Below are 21,710 nucleotides of genomic sequence, written 5' to 3'. Positions count from 1 at the left end.
CGAGCCGCTCTGGCTGCCCACAGCCCTGCTGGGGGGTGGGGGGGCCGTTTCCGCCAGTGGAACAGGGCCCATTGGCTCCAGGATGGCCGTGACCCAGCCCAGCCTGGCCCAAGCAGGGCCTGGGCCGGGCCCACTGGCCCCCCGCACAGGGCCCGCAGCCACCTGTCCCAGCACCGGAAACGAGAGAGAGAAGCTGGGAGTGGGGGGGGGGTTGTCTATTCTTAAGTGTGTATCACAGAGGCGGTCACAATTTTAAGTGGCTCAAAGAATTGTCCATATTCAAACTGGCCAGCTGATAGGTTCTGTCAGGTTATGGGGAAAGCTGTAAGCACTCCCTTGCAAGAACATTACTTCCGAGACTATGCTAGCTAACCCATGACACTAACTTCAGCATTAACAGCCAAATACGTGCCTGTTCCTCTGACATCCATTTGTGACTGAATTTATTGAGAAATATGATGATTTGGTAGCATCAGTTCTAGGACTTGAACATAAGGACACAAGCTCAGAACAGCTGAGCAAAGGACTTCCTTTCTTAGCTACCTCTACTTCTACTTCCAGCAGCCAGCATTCCCAGGAATGCTGATGGAAGGCACGCCGATGTTTGGAACAGATATCACCTAACGCAACTTGTAATCACAAGCCTCAGCATGCCCTCGGGCAGAGGGGACACAGCGTTAGCCTCCACAACGTCCTCGCTGGACGGCTCAGTGGAATAGGCGTGAGATAGATGCGTGCGCTGGCTCCTCCTCAGAGGAAGCACGTCGGGCGGCCGATGGATTAGGCTGGCGTTAGTCCGGAAAGCAAAGAAGGCAGGAGGGGCTTCTGGTGTGGGTTCCAACAGGTTTATTTGCGGGAGGGTCCAGGGACCAGAGAAAAGCCTCAAGAAGAAGCGGGCACACCCTTTTATGGGGGGGTGGAGCAAGGCGGGGAAAGAGAAAACAACCAATGGGGTACAAGCAGAGGGGAGGATACAATTTTTCAGAACAAATGGGGAAAACAGGGAGGCAGGAGTCACAACAGGGAACCAATTAATAACTAAGAAAGGGAGAACTTTCTGGAACAGGGGGAGGTAACTTAAGATTGGGAGCCACCCAGGGGGAGGTAACCTAGATCTCAGTGAACTCGTCTGGTCTGCCTTCCGATCCACTGTCCTGGGTGGTGAAATCCACCCAGTGGATGGCCCTGGTTTGACTGACATTTGATGATTTCAGCCCGAGAGCAGGCTGAGCCACGCCAACATCTCCCCCTTTTTTATTACATTGAAAAGGAAGGGAGGGTTTAAGGGTTTTTAAAATCAAATACTTAAAAACAGGAAGGGCTAATAAAATCAGAAAAATTGTGAACAAAATCCATAAAATGTCCTTTATCACTGATGGGACCCAGCTGCTGAAGCTCCACGTGGATGAAGGGGAGGTGGAAGCAGAAAATAAATTGCTGAACCAGTCCTGTCTTCCACTTGTAGATTTTGTACTTGCTGTTGTATTTCATGTATCTTGGCTTGGATGGAATTGCCTTTGGCGGACAGGTCCATACAACAGAGTCCCTCAAATTCCTCGCAGCTGTGACCATGGGTGAGAAGAAGGAAATCAATCGCTGCTCGGTTTTGCAGCGTCGCCTGCCTTGTTTTCTCCTCCTCAGATAAAAATTTGCTGAGGGCGGAGGACGTGGCTTGGGCATTTTTTCCAAGCCAACAAGAAATTTGCTCAAGCTCCCCAAGGGCTTTGGCTGCCGCCACCCATGGCAGGAAAATTGAGACCACAACCCATTTGGAGTGAGGCCAATTAACAACCGAATCATCACAATCATCTGACATTTTTTGGATGGATCGTTTGGTTCATGCCTGATTAACAGATTGATGCCATTTGAGGAGCTGAGCCCTGTCAGGGGTAAGGGTGGTCAGTCGCCCCAAAGTGCAGGGTCCCCTGGTAAGGTAGGGCGGGATTCCGTTCCACACTCGGTCCCCACAGATCAAAAACAATCCATCCAGCAACACCTTGTTGTGGCCAATGGATCTGGAAACCGACAGGGCCATTTTTTGGCACCAGCCCTTTTTATAGATTTTATTGTAAGGGCTAACCTGGAACTGATGCCTTGGCTTGCTGTAAAGGGAATCGAAGCAGTAAGCTGCTCCAGCAGACCCCTGCAGATGTAACTCTTGGGGCATTGGAATGTCTGTCGGGAGTTTCCACATCCATCGGTCCCAACGGTGAGGCTGGAGGATATGTGTATCGTGGGTGTAAGCAACAAACTCCTCAGCATGCAAGGGAATGCCAATAAGGCAGGTCAACATGGGATCCTTCGCCCCGCCCATGCCTAGACACAGCCCAGACTGATTGAGGGCTTTTGCTAGAGTCACCCACACGTTGTGTTGTGGCTGCGGGATGATCCACGCTTTGCTTTGCTGGTGTTGACCTGGGAGAAGTGGCAGCAGTAGATAGTAAAGCAACACAGGGTTCACCATCTTGTAAGGGCTTTAACTAAAGAAAAGCAGAACAACATATAAATGAGATAAACATAAACAGAACAATCATTAAGTTATGGTTCCCTTAGACTCCCCCTCTTTCAAATAAAACAAAGGGCCACTTAGGGGAGGGAAACACATTAGGGAAGGTGGGAAAGGGAATGTTTGTCTTTGCAGCCTGGGAGGAGAATATCTTGTTTATTCAGGAGGTCTTGTTTCTCCTCCTTTTCCAGGCAGTTGCTACCGCGTTTTCAGGCTGCTTTGGTTTTGAAGTCTTTGTTAAAAAAGGTTTGATCCACTTTCCAGGGATCCGTCTTGGACCCGCTGGGGTGGAAACATACCCATAGCCTCTACCCTGGGTGACTAGGGGGTATGGGCCATGTATTTGTAAAGTATCAGGGTCTTTTATTAGGACCTCAGGTCTCTCAGTCAGTTTATGTTTGGCAGAGTTTGTGAAGTGTCTCAGGATGGGAGGATCAGGTTCCTCATAGGAACAGTTTAAAAAGTTCAAAGTGAACAATGCTTTGGACAGTCTTATGATGGGGGCAGCGATCTCATTGCCACCCTTTTGTTGTTCTAGCAGTCTTTTTAGTGTTTGATGTTTCCTCTCTATGATGGCTTGGCCTGTGGGCGAGTGAGGGATGCCAGTGATGTGATCCACACCCCACTCACTCATTAATCTGTTTAACTCCGCAGAGGTGTATGCAGGGCCATTGTCAGTTTTTAATTTATTTGGTGTCCCCAACACAGCGAAGGCCTGGACTAGGTGGTTGATGACATCTTTGGCCCTCTCCCCACAGTGAGCTGAGGCAAAGGTTGCACCAGAAAAGGTATCCACTGAAACATTAATATATTTCTGGCGGCCAAATTGGGGGAAGTGGGTGACATCTGTTTGCCACACCTCACAACTGCCCAGGCTTCGGGGGTTAACCCCCTGACCTAATGATGGAAGCTGATGTTTTTGGCAGTTGGGGCATGTCGCCACAATGGCTTTCGCCTGGTCTCTGGTGAGGTGGAACATTCAAATGAGAGCTGGAGCATTTTGATGGAACATTGCATGGCTCAGCCGGGCTTGCTGGAATCTGTTAGGCAGATTTGCTAACTCGATCTGCATCGCTAGGGCATCTGCTCTCCTGTTCCCTTTGGCAATAAATCCTGGCAGGTCAGTGTGTGACCTCACATGCATTACGTAAAAGGGTTGCTTTTGGTGGGAGACAATTTGAATTAGCTTCGAAAGCAAGTTATAGATTTTTGGATTCTCCACCTCTCTGAGCGATGCTCTTTCTGCTCTGGACACCACTCCTGCTACATATGCGGAATCTGTTACCAAATTAAAAGGTTCGTTGAACCGCTCAAATGCTCTGACCACTGCAGCAAGCTCTGCAACCTCCGGTGATCCTTTGACCACCTACACATCAGACTCCCACTTCTGAGTGCAAGGATTCCTCCAAGTGATGACAGACTTGTGAGATGCCCCAGAACCATCCGTAAAGATTGTCAGGGCATTGAGGGGTTCACGACTCTGAATTTCTTTTGGAATTAATTTAACGGCCGAATTGAACAATTTGTGTTTTGGGTTGTGAGCCGATATTTGTCCCTTATAACTATCAAAGGCAAACTGGAGATGATTGTTGTTTTGAAGGAGATGGTCGAGTGCATTGGTGGTTAGTGGCAGGTAAACACATGTGAAATCATACCCTGCAAGGGTATGAGGGTGAGACCTAGCCTTTATCACCAAATGAGCCATGAGCTCCTGTGGCGTGGTAATACTTTTGGATGGCTGGTGTGACAGGAAAACCCACTCAATAATCAGAAGGGGATCCCTCTGCACTTTGTCCCACTGGAAAACCAGCCCATGGAGGTATGGCATTTTCCCCAACATTATAAACTGAAAGGGCAGACCTGGGCATAACAATGGGCTTGGCGAGATGACAGCACCTTTTGGACCTTGATGAGGGAGTTTCTTGCCTCTTCTGTCAACCACCTCGGGGATTTGAGATCCTCGTTCCCATGAAGCAGGTTGAACAGAGGGGCAAGGTCCTCAGTCGTCAGTCCCAGGAGCTGCCTCACCCAGTTGATGGATCTGCAGAGTTGATGGAGTTCCTGCAGAGTCTTGGGGTTATCATTGATCTTTAACAGTTGGGGCACCACCATCTGCTCCTCTATTTTTAGTCCTAAATATTTAAAAGGTGAGGTCTTCTGGACCTTCTCGGGATGGATTTCGAATCCATCGGCCTCTAAAGCCCTGATTACCTCCCCCAGAGTCCAGTCCAAATACTGCTGTGTGGGCGCACACACCAAAACATCGTTCCATGTAATGTAGGATCACAGCTCTAGCTGCTCTTTTCCGGACAGGGGACAGAATGCGAGTGACATACCACTGGCAGATGGTGGGCGAGTTTTTCATGCCTTGCAGCAGAACTCGCCAGTGGTAGCGCTGCATGGGAGCCTCTCGGTTGAGGGAAGGCACCGAGAAGGCAAACCGGGGTGCATCGTCCGGATGCAGGGGGATATGGAAGAAGCAGTCCTTGATGTCTATGACTGCTAGCTTCCACTGCCTAGGGAGCATAGAGGGTGATGGCATTCCGGGCTGCAGGGGTCCCATGTCCTCAATGACCTCGTTAATTTTCCGCAGGTCGTGAAGGAGTCTCCACTTGTCTGTCCCCGGCTTCCGGATCACAAAGACCGGGGAGTTCCAAGCGCTGTTGGAAGGCTCAATGTTCCCCTTCCCCAGCTGCTCCTCCACGAGTGCAGTGAGCGCTCTCAATTGGTGTCTTTTTAAAGCCCACTGGTCCACCCAGACCTTTTTATCTGTGAGCCAATTCAATTTCTGAGTGGGGTGCTCCACAGTGGCCCCTACTAAAAATCCCGGGGTTGAGATGGGATCTCAACCCGGGCTCCCCACTGAGACATGAGATCCCTGCCCCACAATGTAAACCCAGAGTCAATAACAAATGGACGGACTGTTGCAATCCGCCCCTCTGGACCCTCAATCTGGACATGCGTCCTGCTTCTCTGGGCAGCCACGGATCCTCCCACACCTGTAACAATACCTTCTGCCAGTTGCAACCCCCAATGTGATGGCCAGTTGTTGGAGGCGATGACCATCACATCTGCCCCCATGTCCATCATCCCTGCTAGGCTGATGTCCGAGCCCTGGCATGAAATCTTGCAGCTTAGCATCGGCTTATTACTTACCACCTCAGCCCAAAGGATAGATGGGTTGTAGTTTTCTGGTGAACTTCTAGGCATGAGGATGGCCTGGGTGAGAACCTGGCCAGCTGCGAGAAAGAAAGGTGGGTTAATACATTGTATGTTAATTGTAAAGAGTCCTTGTGACCCTACTTGGACGATCTCTGGTGTTATTGAGATCTCTGGTGGTGTACGCGTGGTGTCTCCTATAATAAACAAGCAGCAGTCTTTCAGTCCTTCGCAACTGACGGGGACCCGTTGGGGTGTGATGGAGCCCATCGTGGTTGCAGTAGCGGTAGTCACAGTTTTTCTGGTCATGGCTTCTTTATTTATGTCATCACATGGGGCTGCAGATCCGCGCTGGGTCCTCAGTTTCCCAGCTGTACCTCCATGGGAGTGGGCGATGCTACTTGCCCTGGGGAAACAGCTCGGGAACTTTGATTAATTGGGGCTGGAGCTCTGCAGTTCCGGGCCATATGTCCTGGTTTGCCACATCTATGACAAGTCCAGGTTCTGTTTGTCATCCTCTTGTCCTGAGGTGCCGTTGCCTCAGCGGCACCCGCAGCTCCTACCACATTCCCCCTCGTTTTTAAATTTGGTTGGTCAATTGGAACTAAGGTTGTGCAGTGTCGAATCATTTGCTTTAGCGTTGGTGGAGGATCAAGTGGAAGGCTCATAATCACTCTCTTACAAGGTTCATTTGCATTAGCTTTTGCTATTTGAGTGATTATGCTTTCTCTAATTCTTGTATCTTCCACTTGCTTCTCCACCACTAATTTTAATTTGTCAGTAAAGTCAATAAATGGCTCATTTGGGAGTTGCCGAATTTCAGTAAAATTTAGTAGAGGCGCCGATTTAGGGGGCATCATTAAAAATGCTTGCTCCGCCGCATGTTTAACAGCATTTAAGACCGGCTCTGGGGTGTTTCGGGCCTGGTCTTGTGGCTTGGCAAGCAACCCCTCACCGGTAAGGTGGTCCATGGAAACCCCTGCGTTATTAGGGTCTTGCAACAGGATTGGGAGGACCTCTCTTAGTTGCTTTCTCCACCCATCATCCCACAACTCGAATTCGGCTGGAGAAAGCAAGCAGGAAAAAATGCTTTGGAGGTCTGCTGGGACCAACACTGTATTAGTGAGGGTGGCCCGCAGGAGATTCCGGAAATATGGACTCTCCCTCCCAAACTCCGTCTGGCTTTACAGAGTCTTTGAGCCCAGCATGTCAAAGGGTTTCCAAGTGGGGGTTGCCGCCAGCTCGGCTATAAGTAACCGGAGCGGTGAAGGGACCGGAGGAGGCTCCCGGTTCCGGGTTCAAGATGGTGTCGGTTCCGGTTTCCACAGCGTGGGAACCGGAAGATGAGGCGTGGGAACCAGAAGGCTCCTCCCGGTAGGCGGGGGCTGAGGACAAAGAGGAGTGGCCATGGGAAAGGCGGGGACTCCCGACGCAGGGGATGGTACCCGATGTGAAGGAGGAGCTCACAGTCGTCACGTTAGGAGGGGGCGGGGCCAGGAAAGGGTGAGGAGGAGGGAGGAGAAGAGGGTTGTGGGAAGAAGAAGGAAAAAAGGTTGGCTGTGCCATGCGGTCTCCTCCATTTTGGGAGAGTGCAGGAACAGCAGGGAAAGGAGGCAAAATGGAAGACAAAGAAAAGCCTTCGCCGTCATTTTGAGGGCAGTAAAACTGGGAACCGCTTTTTGGGTGAACAACCAAGGAAGACGGCATAGGAGAGCGGGTTTGGGTAGAAGCTGAAACAGCTTGGCCAGGGCTACTTCGGCGGGGTGGCTGAGAGGGTCGAGGAGGGTCAGGGAGACGGTGGCAACCCCGTGCCTCTGGGCAGTTTACACCTCCCGATCTTCTCAGCGAAGGGGTAGTGGAATGAGGAACACGAGGGGGGGAAGGAGGGACTTGGGAAGAACTGGGGAGAACTCAGGGCTTTTCTTTTATTTTCCAATTAGCTTTGTGTATATCTCTCAAAGCCCAGACCATGTAGAGAAAACTCTCTCCAGAGGGATTTCCCCGTTGGTTTAATTCCAATATTTTGTCCCCCACAAATTGCCAAAACGTGGCTGACTTCAAATTAGCAGGGGACATCTGGGGAGAATAAAAGAAGAGCCACTCAACAAACCTTTTCAAAAACCCCTTTGATAACTGTAACCCACAACTCTTCAGGGACTCCCCAACTTGGAGATAAACCTCCCCCTGAGGCTGGGAAAGCTTAGCTCCCATCTTAAATCTCAGCCTCAACTTCCCCCACTACCGGCAAAAAGGAGAAACTAAAGGTAATTTCCCAGGGGCCAGGAATCACAAAAATACTTGCACACACAAGAAGAAGACACAGGCGTCCGGTCCTGGAAACAAAAAGGCACGGTGGGTCCTCCGAGTCAGGCTGTTCTCCTGGCAGGAGTTGGCAACCTCCTCTTGGAGCGCAACTTTTAAAACAGAGCGCGCTGCCACGAGAGGCATTGGCGGCTCCAAATCGCTGACCCTCGCAGCCCCCTGGCAGCGAGGACAATGCAGGAACTCACGTGTGTGTAGTCCCTGTTCGGGCGCCAACCTAACGCAACCGGGGGCTTGTAATCACAAGCCTCAGTGTGCCCTCAGGCAGAGGGGATGCAGCGTTAGCCTCCACAGCGTCCTCGCTGGACGGCTCAGTGGAATAGGTGTGAGATAGATGCGTGCGCTGGCTCCTCCTCAGAGGAAGCACGTCGGGCGGCCGATGGATTAGGCTGGCGTTAGTCCGGAAAGCAAAGAAGGCAGGAGGGGCTTCTGGTGTGGGTTCCAACAGGTTTATTTGCGGGAGGGTCCAGGGACCAGAGAAAAGCCTCAAGAAGAAGCGGGCACACCCTTTTATGGGGGGGTGGAGCAAGGCGGGGAAAGAGAAAACAACCAATGGGGTACAAGCAGAGGGAGGATACAATTTTTCAGAACAAATGGGGAAAACAGGGAGGCAGGAGTCACAACAGGGAACCAATTAATAACTAAGAAAGGGAGAACTTTCTGGAACAGGGGGAGGTAACTTAAGATTGGGAGCCACCCAGGGGGAGGTAACCTAGATCTCAGTGAACTCGTCTGGTCTGCCTTCCGATCCACTGTCCTGGGTGGCGAAATCCACCCAGTGGATGGCCCTGGTTTGACTGACATTTGATGGTTTCAGCCCGAGAGCAGGCTGAGCCACCCCAGCAATCACCCGCACCTCCTGCATTGAATCAGAAAAAATAAAGATAATCAAATCTACAGAGACACAAAGTCACAGATGCCTAAGCACCTGACTTCACAGATGCACAGACTACAATCTATACCCAAGAAGACAGGAAATATTACAACTACACACAGGAGACAAGCCAGAGTTAACAAGCACTCCAATGCTCCCGAGACATGCAGTGATCAAAGCCTTGTCTTTGTTCTACACTCCACAGCTTAGATGTATCTTCACAGTTTACTGAAAAGAATGAAGTAACTGCAAAGATGCATTTTATACCATTTCAGTTTACAAAAATACTCAATGCTTGAACAGAGTACATTTCATTAACAATTTCCAGGCATCTGACAAAAAGATCCTTGCTAAAATTAGAGCTGCCAAATGGCAACATAGGACTCTACAATAGGGAGGAGAATGCAAATGAGGGAGGTAGGATGGCAGCGAAGAACAGATGCGAAACTTGACCAAAAATTTGAAATAAATGAAGACTCACACAGGCACAAAGTCCTGGTGGATAATGATTTTTTTCCCCTTGTAATTATTGCTTGGCAACTGCCAGTCACTCACGCAGTCCCTGGTTTAGTAGGTGCTGTTTCAGTTTTCAATAGTGTTACTTTAAAAGCCAATATAGACCATACACAGGAAATCAACTGTTTCTTCAAATAGTCTCTTTCCTTCGAGACATCAATTCTGCATTAGTTACACCAAAATTCTTTGTTCCTCCACTGCAGGTACACTGTAACCACCACTTTCCAAATTCTACAGTTCTTGTCAGTTAATGGCCCAAACCTTCCTTATATTAAATTACCTGGACAAAAGAATCCAAAGAGCTCTATGCAGCAATGAATGGAAAGCACAAGCCTCGGGAAACTGCTGGAACATCCTACAGCTTCCAGAGCTTGCAGGAATTTCATCCACATCTGAAGATTCAAGCTGAAAATAAAGCATATTTAAATCTCTTTAACTGTCTCCCTGATTATTCATGGACTATCTGGCCTCAGATCTGTTTACCATGGCTAAAAAAGTACACTAGGATAAAGCTTTTCAAAGTCTATACTGATCCCCCACTTTCACGTGTCTCTGTTCTGGAAGCTGTACTTTCCTGGCTGTGATCTGCCAGCTACTTTCAGAACTGCAACTACCTATGTCACAAAGATAAGAAAGTTTCTAAAGCAGCATTGTTACTGTGTTATTGAGCACAACAGTTAATAACTATTTGCTGTCAGGCTCTTTAAATCACTTATTTTACCAGAGCTGCTTTGCATTCCATTCCTTCCTGCATGCTAATTTGGAACATAAATTCTTTTCAGCTGTATCTCATTACTATACAAAATAAGCAGTTCACTACTCCATCACAATTACACAAGTTCATCCTCCCCTTCTATTATCTTCAGTGACAAACCAACAGAGAACTTGAATTTTGCTGGCTTTTATTGTGCCAACAGTACAATAAGGAGAAACCAAGAATGGGCTGTCAAAGAGTCCTGAGAGACTGCAAGAGCCCCAAGCCCCTGAAGTTTTACAGAGTTCTTGTCTATTTCTTTTAGACTCCTTGAAAAAAATCTCATCAATACTCTTGTTTTAACATACACTGAAACTTTACTTAAAGTAGCAACTCTCCACTAGATTTTGATTTACAGAAGTTTGAGTTATGCCTATGACATATGTGCTTTAAATGCTAGGAAGGCTACCTAAAAATAAAAAATGTTATTTGTTTTATATATACAAAAACCACAATAGTGGTATCTGAGGATCTATTTTCCCTAATGTTCAGTAAATGTACTATAGATGCTTTTACTTTTTGCACATCTTTTTAGTTAAGAAATCTTTTTGGAAACCCATAGGTTTGTTTCTATAATGCTTGCAAGAAACAGGTTACTGATGAAGGTCTTTCAGAGAAAATCAAGAAATGCGTCAATACCTCATCAGGATACACACCCTCTCCCCTCAGACAGAGATTTGGGGATGAGAACAGATCTGATTGGGCAGATTGCTGGGCAGAAGCACCCACCATAGGGACAGGCAACAGCACCCACCATAAGGACAAGCAGCTCTAGGGGTGCATCACAGCTCCCCAAGGTGCCAGCAGCCGCCCATGTGGATACGCCTGTGGGTGTCTTCCTGGCACCACGCTCCAGATCCCCGAACACGGAGGACATCTGACACCACACAGTACCGTGGGGGAGGCACCTTCTTCACCCATGTGCAGTGGGGCCGCCATGGCCCCCAGACCTGGCTGGCGGGGGACTGGCAGCAGCCACCAGCACAGTCCTGAGCCCACACAGGGAACGTACAGCCAAAATACAGCATGACTTCCCCAGTGTGCCAGAGAGCCAAAACACAGCATGACCCTCACAGAGTGCAAGACAGCTAGAAAATGGCGTGACCTTCCAAGTGTGCCAGAGATCTGGCGCACCCTAAAGCACAGCATGGTGTGTCCTATTTTAATGGCCGAGGTCCTCTACCTCTGCTGGCGGGCCTTTGGCTGAGGGGGCTGGTCGCCTGTCTTAGCTTCCCAGAGTGTCACAACAATCCAGGAGTACCTGCAGAGAAAAAAGAGAAGAAAATAAGTACAGCGGTGCTTTTCTCACTGCTGGATGAGCAATGATGCAGTACCTCGAGGTTACTCTGCTGATCAGAGCCACCTCAACAGGAAAGCTGCCGGCAGTGACCACCACCCTCCCTCAGACACCGCTGCCATCTTTTTGCATGACACCATCTTCCCTCGTCCCTCTGCCTCCTGCCCACAAACCAAGGCCAGGCCAAGCTCGCCTCTTCTCACAGCTAGAGAAACAATCTCAAGCTTCTTGGGATGTGCCAGGGCCGCCATTGGGCAGGGGCCACTCTGTGTGCTGCTCCGGCCCCTGGAGGGACAAGTCCCAGCTGGGGGCAGCGATCCACCTTCCTCCACCTTCCTCTTCCTCCTTGTCTGTGCCACCCTTTACCATGCTCTGTGTGCCAGTTCTCCAGGAAAATACAGCATTTCCACTATTCCACTACAGCAAAGCATTAGAACAAAGTAATTAAGTCCATGAGGGTTACTCTCCTCCATAAAATTTCATATTAATAATTTAGAATGATACTTGAAATTGTGACAGCTCCCTCACTAAATTACAAGGTTTCACATGTAAGTTATGGCAAAGTTGTCCCTTGCATGTCTATTCTTTATTAAAAATAATAGGAACTTGAAATATTTATCAAAATATCAAAGGAAATCAGACAAGCAAATGGATGTCTTTAGCTTCTGAAAGGGCGTATATGCTGCCATGCCAAATCCTCAAGACATGGGATTTTCTTGGATCTCATATAGTACCACTTGGTCTTTTAACATGCAGTTCTGGATTTCCATTTGTTACAGTTGTGTGGCTGTTTTTAAAGTCACCTAATACTGCTCTTCACAAGCCAAACTGTCCCAGACTGAGGAGAGAACCTCCTCAACTAAAGAGATGAGTACTACCCAAATCTCTACTCTCCACAAACATTTGATAAGCTTTTTTAAATGAAATTGCATAATCTTCCTTTACCATCTCCAGTCAGGTATAACCAGGAAGTATATGATAAAGATACTTCTTAGAGAAATACCTTACTCCTCCATAACATACCCAATGGGCAGTTTTATCCATATATCTTGTATAAATCCAGAGATTCCTCTTTTACCAGGAAGCTCAGAAGAAGGGAAAAAGTATGATTTAGGGTTGTAGCTTTTTTCTGATTTAGACACTACTGAATCTTGCTCTCATTTGAAGACAGGTTACTTTCCACTTTTACTTACTTAAATTTAAAACTGCAAACAGACACATTTATTAGCATTTTACCTCCTTTCAACTTGAAAAAAATCCCATTAGTTTGAAGTTGGGGGAAACAAGGTCAAGTGCAAAGAAAACTACCGAGTATGTTCATTTACAAATACATGTGACACCATCATAACACTAAAGGTACCTGTAATAGTTCAGCTCCCACAGCAGTTTCACAAAGACTATTATCCTCAGTACAGACCCTCCTCTGGATGATTAACAGCCAGAGTCTTGTGAAGTCAGCATGAATCTTATTGGTCCATTCCAGTACATGTTAAAATTATTTTATTTTATTCATGCAGCCAGTTAAGAAGCTAAAAGACAGCTTTTCCATTCTGGGATTCAGTCACCTTAATTTGGTTTTACATATGTGTTTGTGCTTCCCAGTTGAAAGAGCCACTGTTGTGAAAACTCCTAAACATGTACTTTGCTTTTCTTCCTGGTTATCATCACTTGCACATACAAAGTTTATAAATTGAAAGAAAAACATAAAGTAAAAGCCCTCCCTTCATTCCTGTCTGGAGAGGATCAGCAGAGCTGTGAGCTAAACAGCATCCTGTAAGTAGTGCTCACCTGTCTCTGTTTAAATACTTTTACTTACATGCTCATAAGAGACAGGTATTCCTTGGACTTCAAGCAGTCTCAGCTTTTATGTATCTTCACTGGCTTCTTCACAGACAGAAGAGGAGCGGAAAATAATGCTTCTCAGAGGCAGGAGACACCAGCTACTACTCACATGCTAAGTTCTTTTGCTGGAAAAATTTGGTATTCATGTACAGAAGTATTTTCCATCTAGACCTTCCACTTACCTTGCAGACTCTTAGTATTCAGTTCTTACCTTCTCTACAGTCTGTTCCAGCTTTTTTTATCTCCTTAATTTTGCAGGCCCTCATCTTCCAACATCCACCTTTCCAAGAGCAGGCTGTTTCCCAGGGGATCCAGGGAAACATCTCTCATGATCTTGAGCCCAGGCCAGAACTTCAAGGCTAAACTACTTGCAATACATGCCACATTCCTGAACATCCGCCCTCTATAGAAGGGAGGCTGAGCTAATTAAAGAGAGTCATAGTCAGGTGGAGGATAAGCCTACCAAAGGCTCACGCTAGCACTCCCTTTTCCATGCTTTTCCTCAGTAACCCTGTGGATGAAAGAAAACTGGCCGTTGCAGAAAGCCTGGAAATACCCTCCCTGATACAAGGACAGGCTTCCTTCCACACAGGGTGTGCTCACAGGGCTGGGGGAAAAAGAAAAACCACCAAAATATCTGAGCTAATCACATATGAATGATCCCCATTTTATATTTAATTGCCTGTATCGCTTCAGGAAAGAACTACTACCAACTGCTGGAAAACCTGGGACAAGCTAGGGTACTAGATTTTAGGCAAGGTATGAAGCATCTCTTATCTACCATTTACCTACCAAGGGAAAGGGAATAAGCAGAGACTTTGCTGATGAGAGACCCAAAGGTCAGGGATACATCTCACTAATGCTGGCACTCACACAAGTTGAGAAGAGGAAGGGCTGCTTGATTTGTGTTGGCCAGAGAAACCTCACATGCATCCCCTCCATCAGGACTTCACTTGTTCTGTGATAACTGTCCCAAGCACTCAACTTGAGAAACCACATCATTCTGAGCCTCAGGTGAGAGAGCAGTTAGTTTCTGAATTCATGCTACCCAGTGTTTGACTCTATGAAGTTTACATTTTCATGGGCTTTCTTTTCAGCACACATAAAGGGCTTAAAGCGAAAAAGCAAAACTTTCCAAACAACACATTATCAGCACAAAAAAAAAGACTTCTTTAGGTTATCACAGGTTCCACTAACAAGTGAAAACAATATTTTGGGAGTTGTCAACACTTCACTGCAAAGCTGAATAATTGCAAATAGGTAGGAAAGGGAAGAAGGTATTCCCAAGTGAGAGAAGAGAAGGTGGTAAGAGGAAAGAGTCAGCACCTTCAGACAAGGGCAGGAAAAGAATACTTATCACTGTCATCTAATTAGGTCTCGAGGGAAATCAGTAATAAATTCCACATAACAGTGCAAGCTGGAGGCACGAAGAAGTGATTTGGTAGGGTGATGGCAAATCAGAGTATTTGTACTTCCTAGCTGGTGACATACTTTCTTACTGAGAAGCCATGTATTTGAGTAGAGCTTTTTTATTTCCTATTGTGTATTTCCCACTGGGAAACTGCTGTGCATTTTCAGATTGATAGCCACAGAGACCTTCTGTGTTCTGAGCAGCTAAGCCTCAGTTAAACATTGCTGGACCCTGCAGTGTACTTCTACATTAAACATAAAGTATTCTCCTTGGAGTTCAGCCAAAATGCTTTCACATCTTTATTGAATATGGCAATCCCTTAACTATGACTAAAGCCTGATCACCAGTATTTTTGTCTTGACAAAACAACATCATTTTCATTCTGTGGTACATCCATAGAGATGTTTCTTCTTCATCCACATACTTTTCTATTGCAGAATTATGCCTGTGCTGTGATTCCCCTAATGGTCGGCACATTAACATGACCTGTTACAGGGGCTTAGGGGTTTAAAGAGCTGACAGTGACCCTGCTTCTTTCTTGTTTTGCTGGAGAAGGAACCAGGTGATCACACAGAAGCCCTGGCCTACAAGATACTGACTTCTCTGCACTTTCTGAAACTAGAAGAAACATTTCTCTACATGGTATGAGAACTCATCTCCTAGTTACTTGATAGTACAGTGGCCTTAGTGCATTACACTATACCATATAAATACAAGGGAACATACTACACAATCACACTCACCTATATTTAGAGCTCTGCTTAAATATCAAAGCAGCATTACAACTGTGTGTATTTTCAGTATAGACAAAGGTGAAATGTTCACACTGGTGAGAAGAGCAAGATTTAAAAAGCCGTACCAGTCAAGTGGAAACAAGGATGGAAAAGGGGAGATTACGGCATAGAAGCAACTGAGGGGAAAAAACACCAAACCAGCCCAGAGTGTATTAGGTATGTTCTCAAACAAGCAGTGGCAGTGGGAGCTGGAAGGAAGGCCAAGAGGGAGATGCAGAAGGTTGAAAGTGAGATGAGAGGCAGATACACATGGACAGTGGAGACTGCATATAAAGATATAGAGAGGAAAGAAACTATGAGCTGACTTTGGAGTATCTGTGAGAAAAAAAATCAGAGCTCAGGGAAAATGGAAAGATAGCACCAGGACACATCACTTATATCTGGCTGTATTCAGGTGAAAAAGATAAGGAAAGTTTGTGGGATTTCATGGTTTGAACTTCTCAAAAAGGTCCTACAATGTCAATGCATTCCCTTCTTGCCATGAACTTGACATGATTCCTGTCTGAGAAGGCTTTGCTACCCAGTCAGTGTGTTATAGTAAAATAAATGTTCATTTCTGCAGCTTTATATGCCAAAAGGAAACTTCAGCCTCAATCCCCAGAAAGGCAGTGGCACTAAAAAAAGTCACCAGTTTTTGCTGTGGGATTTGAAGAAGCACCATCTGACAGACAGACTTCAGCAAAGGTTGGGCACCAAGTCTCTCACGACAGAAATTCCTCTTTATAACATGAAGAAATACAGGACCATGACTGCAGCATGGGGTTTTCCACTGAGAAATTAAGTATATGTAATAAAGTATTTATTTAGGAAGCCTGCCTGGGAAATTGTGTGTGTATTTAACTCAGTGGAGAAAGCATTTAGAAGTAGTTCAGCCTTGCAAAGATATTGCCCCTCAGTGTAGGCAAGGTCAGAAAGAGGCCTGAGTTATCCAGCACATAACAACCCATCCGCCTTTATAAACCTGACAGCAGCATGGTTTTGTTCTCCTCCTGAGAGCACAGGAGTTGTTCAAGGATTTAAAATGCAGTCAGTTTTATTAGTTCCTGGAAGGAAGGATGGTAATGCTGTAACTCCCTTTAGTAGAAATGTTTGAAATGCCCAGTGACTCCGAATGGCTTTGTTAGTCACACCATCCCTGTAGGGTATGAAAGGGCACATTCTTCCCATTTACTTCCAGACAGTGCATTTGTTTTTGAGCTACTCAGGGTTACAACCTGTGTGTAACATGTTGAAGAACATTTTTGTCAATCACCTGTTGATGTGTTTCCTGCTTTTAACCTTTAATTATTCAATATTCATGTTATAAAAGGTTCTGCATGCCAGTCCTTTAGCAATTTTCCTTGAAGAAGAATGAGCTTGTAAAATGTAAAATCCCCTAAGAAAAAATAAAGGTTTTAATTTCAGCTTACCAGCACCACTTGCACAAGAAAAATGCTACAGATAATGCAACATGTGCGAGTGCACATTATAAGGAAAGCTGCTTATCATATTAGCAGTGTGTGCACATGTGCCTGCATATTTTCTGTAGATATGTCCCTTCTCACAATGGGATTATTCCGTATTTTAAAATCCACAGGAAAAAACATTAGCAAATGGGTTGCCATTTCTTGATGTAAATCACTCAAAGTGCCCTCATTTTCTTTTTTTTTTTTTTCTTTTTTGTGGGGGAGAAGGATAATAGCAAAGAAATTACTGAGATTCTCCCATAAATTTTATTTATGACATATTTTGAGATTTTTATATGGAAGATGTCTAAAAGAAACAGCCCCACATTCCCTGTTAAAGTTATTTCAGAGCAAATCCTTTGCCACAAACTTGACTATTTATTCCCAATTATGGAACAGTAAGAATAGTAGGAGACATAAAATACTCCATAATCTTCTTCAGGTGAGCAAAATTGAATTATTCTGAAACAAACAATAACAAATACATGTTCACCCCCAATACTACAAATGTCTTTAAGATGCTGTACTCATCCAAAGCCTTTTTCTCAACACTTTATCTATATGACTTGTTCAGTGTGATTAGTGGCAGGCAGCCTTGACCCCTTGACCTTGCATTGGCATTCCCAGCAGCATGTCCTTAGCAGTGATGGAATGGTGCTTGCTATTTCCTTTTAGTGCATGCATAGATGTGAAACACTTCATGCAGGATAACATGTTTTAGCAGTCCTACAGGGCTGAACAAGTCAGCCAAGCTAAACAGCTTCAGCTCTTTAAAGTCATTTTGGAGCCACCATGAGGTTGCCAGAAATAGAGGTAAATGGGTAACAGAAACGCATTCCATAATGGGACTAAATAAACTGTGGGCCAACAAACACTTGTTGGATTAAGAAATTTGTTTCTTGCAAGGCCAGCAGACAGTTTGGGGCTGAAAGTAAATGCTAAATTGCAAATGCTGTCTTGGCAGCCAGCAGAGGCAGGCAGGGTAACACTGCTGAGAGTGCTGCTGATGCAGGAGTCAGTGCTCACCAGGGCAGCTGCAAGGGTACATCTCCCTCCATGCAGGGGCTCAGCCTGTGCAGCAAGAGCTGCTGGAGGCACTGGCCAGCCAGCTCACAGAGGGCAAAAACATTACTTCTTCCCTTATAGTCTTCTCTTACATTATTTCTTCTCTAACATTTACCAGAATCCAAGTAAATTTAATTTTTCCCATCCAGGCATTTAAAATTCAAGAGTGATCCCAGAACAGTGTATTACGGAGTACAAAGACAAGGAGTTACTGAATCTTTTTCAGTATAGCAGAAGGTGGTGTGAGCTTCCCTGTGGTACCCATGTCCCTAGTAGAAGGGACACAGGGTGAGAATACACCAACAGCTGACTTTGATTATAAAGGAGCAAGTATCATTTACTAGGCACTGGGGTGCACTTTGTTATCACTGAGCTATAAAGAGTAATTCTGAGGTTATTCCAGTGATTCCATGGAAATGGGGTAAGCTGTCTGTTTTGTTATAGGGCAGGAGAATTTCTGTCTGGTAATTTCCATGAAGCAGCTGCCAGGTAGGGACACATCTCTTGCTTTTGGCAGCAGCATCCCTGAGATTGCGCAGTGCCGCAGCCTGTCCTCGTGCCGATGTACTATAAGGCATGTGCCATAAGGACTGCTGCTGATAAGGGCAGTCCTCTGAGCCCTCCTCCTCCACTTGCAAAGTGAATTTGCAACTGTCCAATATCCAGCTCGTGGTTTTAATCTGCTGTAGCTGTTTTGCATCATGTGATGGGTGCAGAAACTGCTGCAATTGATCTTGTGAGGTTTTGTTTCTTCTGGGCCGTTTTCTCAGAGGTGCGCGGCTCTGCCACACACATGCAGCATTCCTGTCTTGCACAGCAAGACCCCACACACTGCTAAAAGGAGGCTGACAGAGCTGCAGCCACACATTTAAACTCACCCCTGAGAATGGCACAGAGAACACAGTAAGTAGTTGTTCAGAGGGTACGGAACATGCCATACTGAGGTCTGTGTGGGTGAGAGACACACAACTAATCAAAAAGTAAAAATAGCAAGTTGTACACTGAGCAAAAACTCCTTTGATGTCAAGCAGCATATAATATCAGTTGATCATTAAACCCCCCCAAAAGACCAAGAGAACAATCCTTACATGAGCTGCTGTGAGCTGCTGAGGATGCCACCACTATAAATTTCTCTACAGCTACAATCATGAGCATGGCCAGCACTCCCTTGAACTATGCTAGAACAAGCACTCTGTCCATCTGTACGAAAACATTAACTGACTATTTATTCATTTATTTCATCAGTATTTATTGGTCTATCACAGCTCATGCATATTTGTCAGGGCAAATAAACAGTCTTTTTTGACATATCATCCAATGCTACTGTGTATAGTAAAAGCCACCACTCAGTCCACATCAAAAATATTGCCAAAACCCCAAACAATCTATCTTATTCTTGAATGGGGTATAACAAATGGAAGAAAAATACCCCCACATGTCACATGTGTAAAGGGAAGATACCTGTGCAGGTATTAAGGGAAAGGGAACATGGCACAAGGTAATGGGGATGTAGGTCTAGGAAAGTAACCAGCTACCTGACTGCAGCACACAGCAATACTCTGCTCAGTGTATCCGGAGGGCACAAAAAAAAAAAAGAGTAAGGAGTGGAGAAAAGGAACACCAGTCTTCTCCTGACTGCTTCTGGAGCATGATAGCAACTGGGTCGTAAAGAAGCTGCAAACACACTTCAGCAACCAGTGAGAGGAGCAGCAAAGACACATCTGCAAGATCCAGGTGACCTCCAGACACCTGACTGGGATGGGAGTAAGGAGGTGAGAGACACCCACTAGTCCCACGTGAGAAATGCTGTATTTCACACTCCAGGCAAGAGACTGAAAACTAGTTTGGGTGGGAAGGAGAGGTTGAGGATCAACCCTACACCAAAAGCAGAGAGGAAATGATGAAAATAGGGACAGGCAGTGGCTCAAGCAGAGTTAGAAGTATTCCTGGACATGGATTTTTCTTGTGATTTGCAGAATCAAATTCCCACATGCTTTTCTCTTAGTTTATTTTTACTTTGCATTAAGAGTATGGTAAATACCAATTTATTGCTGAAGAGCACAATTACAGGTCATGAAATAGGGCTTATATGCCCTTCTCAGGATTCTCTCCAGTGCATTTCCATTTTAAATTATACACCCATTTTAAAGGACTCCCCTTTAAAGAGCAAGCCCCTCTAACAGTTTTTTAAATATTTTGCCAACATGCCTTTGTAGTTCAGGACAGCAGCAGTGCAGTTTCTCTCCATTTTTCCTCTTACTTTGACTTTCATTTTGTATTTTCTCCTGTTAGTGAAAACAATTTATCTCTGTTTAGAGACAGGTTTAGAAGAAAATACTCTGGAATGAGTGTTTCCTTTAAAGAAAAAGGGCTTCAGCAATCCCTTTTCTTCCAATGTAAAAATGAATACCAGTGTGTGAAAGTGAAAAAAACCCCCAAAACCAACTATTTTGGCACGGCACAGGAAAAAAATGAATGAATGCTAGATACTGAACCGTCAGAACATTACCCCCCACACATACCCCCACCCCCGGCAGAACAAAGAAACCCAAAATAGCAGGGGAAGGAACAAACCGGCTGGCCGCATGGCAGGGGGAACAAAAGGGGACCGGCTTGTTGTCTCAGGAAGGAAAAAAACGTTCACGCAGGAGCTCGGGCAAAACCGATGGGAACCTGCTGAACCTCTGGCGGCGGTCTCCTCCTCACAGCAGATGAAGCTGGTGGGTTTTGGTGTCCTTTCTCTTGTTGGTTCGGCTTTTCCCAAGCTCTGGGGCCGGGCGGAGTGGTTACCGCGGCTCCCCGCAGGTCCCCGTCTCCCAGCGATTGTCTGATCTCGGACCAAAACCAAGCCGAACGGTTCAAGAAAAAGCAAAAGCTGCTGAAGGACAAAAGCCTCTCCAGGCCAGGGAAAGGGGAAAAAAGAAACTTCTTGCATAAGCTAACAAACAAACAAGCTAGTTAAGCAACAAAGCAGCTGCTGATCTGCACCACACCGAGCACGCCGGGAGTGAGGCTTTGAACAAAGCCCGCGCAGGAGCCCCCAGGGCTCCTGCCCCTGCTCCGGACTCACCCTAAAGCGACAGCAGCCATTTCTGGGCATAAGGCAGGCGAGTAGGGAGTAGAGTGTCATCATAAAATCACCCCAAGATACAATTAAGACTGCAGCTTGTCCCATCCTATTTTAAACTGACTTTTTATCTGGATTGTTGCTCCCATTCCACTGTTTCTTGTCATCCAGAGGAGCACTGGCTTTGGATCCCAGTGCCACGAGGCCTTTCAGCAGAGCGTATGTACCCGGCAGCTTCATTGAGTTCATTCTGCTGGAAGGTAGGAATTGTCTTTTCACCAGGGGGTTCTGGGGGAGATGGGAAGGTGGACAAATAATGCTTATACGCAGGTACAAGATCCAAGAAATTACATATCCAAGACAATACTAGGAAAGTCATAATGAGAAGTACCTCATACTTGTCCCTTCGGTTAGTATCATCCTGAACCTGACTTCTGCAATTTCATATGTCTGTCAGTCAATCTACCCTTTGTTCCTAAAGATTACTTTTTAGTCTCTGTATTAACCCCGTCATGGCATGCTTTTCCACAGCTGATACAACCCATGCCTTAATAGCAAGCTGGTACAAAACATAAAACTTCTCACAAAATACAAGCAAGAACTGTAGTTCTCTCCAACAAAGTTAGGAAACCAGAAATTCCTAACAGACTGTAAGAAT

General features: G+C 46.0%; 1 long non-coding RNA gene across 2 annotated transcripts; it reads right to left on the bottom strand.

Annotated features, from left to right (window-relative positions):
* Positions 1-8,634: 8,634 nt before the first annotated feature.
* On the bottom strand, positions 8,635-21,109 carry LOC120410186. Of its 2 annotated transcripts, XR_005602143.1 has the most exons (4): positions 20,560-21,109; positions 11,315-11,392; positions 9,658-9,782; positions 8,635-8,846 (listed from the first exon to the last, which is right to left on the bottom strand). It is a non-coding gene; the product is annotated as an uncharacterized LOC120410186 (long non-coding RNA). The 2 variants fall into 2 exon arrangements; XR_005602142.1 differs by having other exon boundaries at positions 8,635-9,782.
* Between the last annotated feature and the right edge of the window lie 601 nt (positions 21,110-21,710).

The sequence above is a fragment of the Corvus cornix genome, chromosome 6, assembly GCF_000738735.6.
Source record: "Corvus cornix cornix isolate S_Up_H32 chromosome 6, ASM73873v5, whole genome shotgun sequence".
NCBI classification, from domain to species: Eukaryota; Metazoa; Chordata; class Aves; order Passeriformes; family Corvidae; genus Corvus; species Corvus cornix.
Note: the sequence above shows the minus strand (reverse complement) of the source record. Positions and strands in the feature narration are given on the sequence as shown.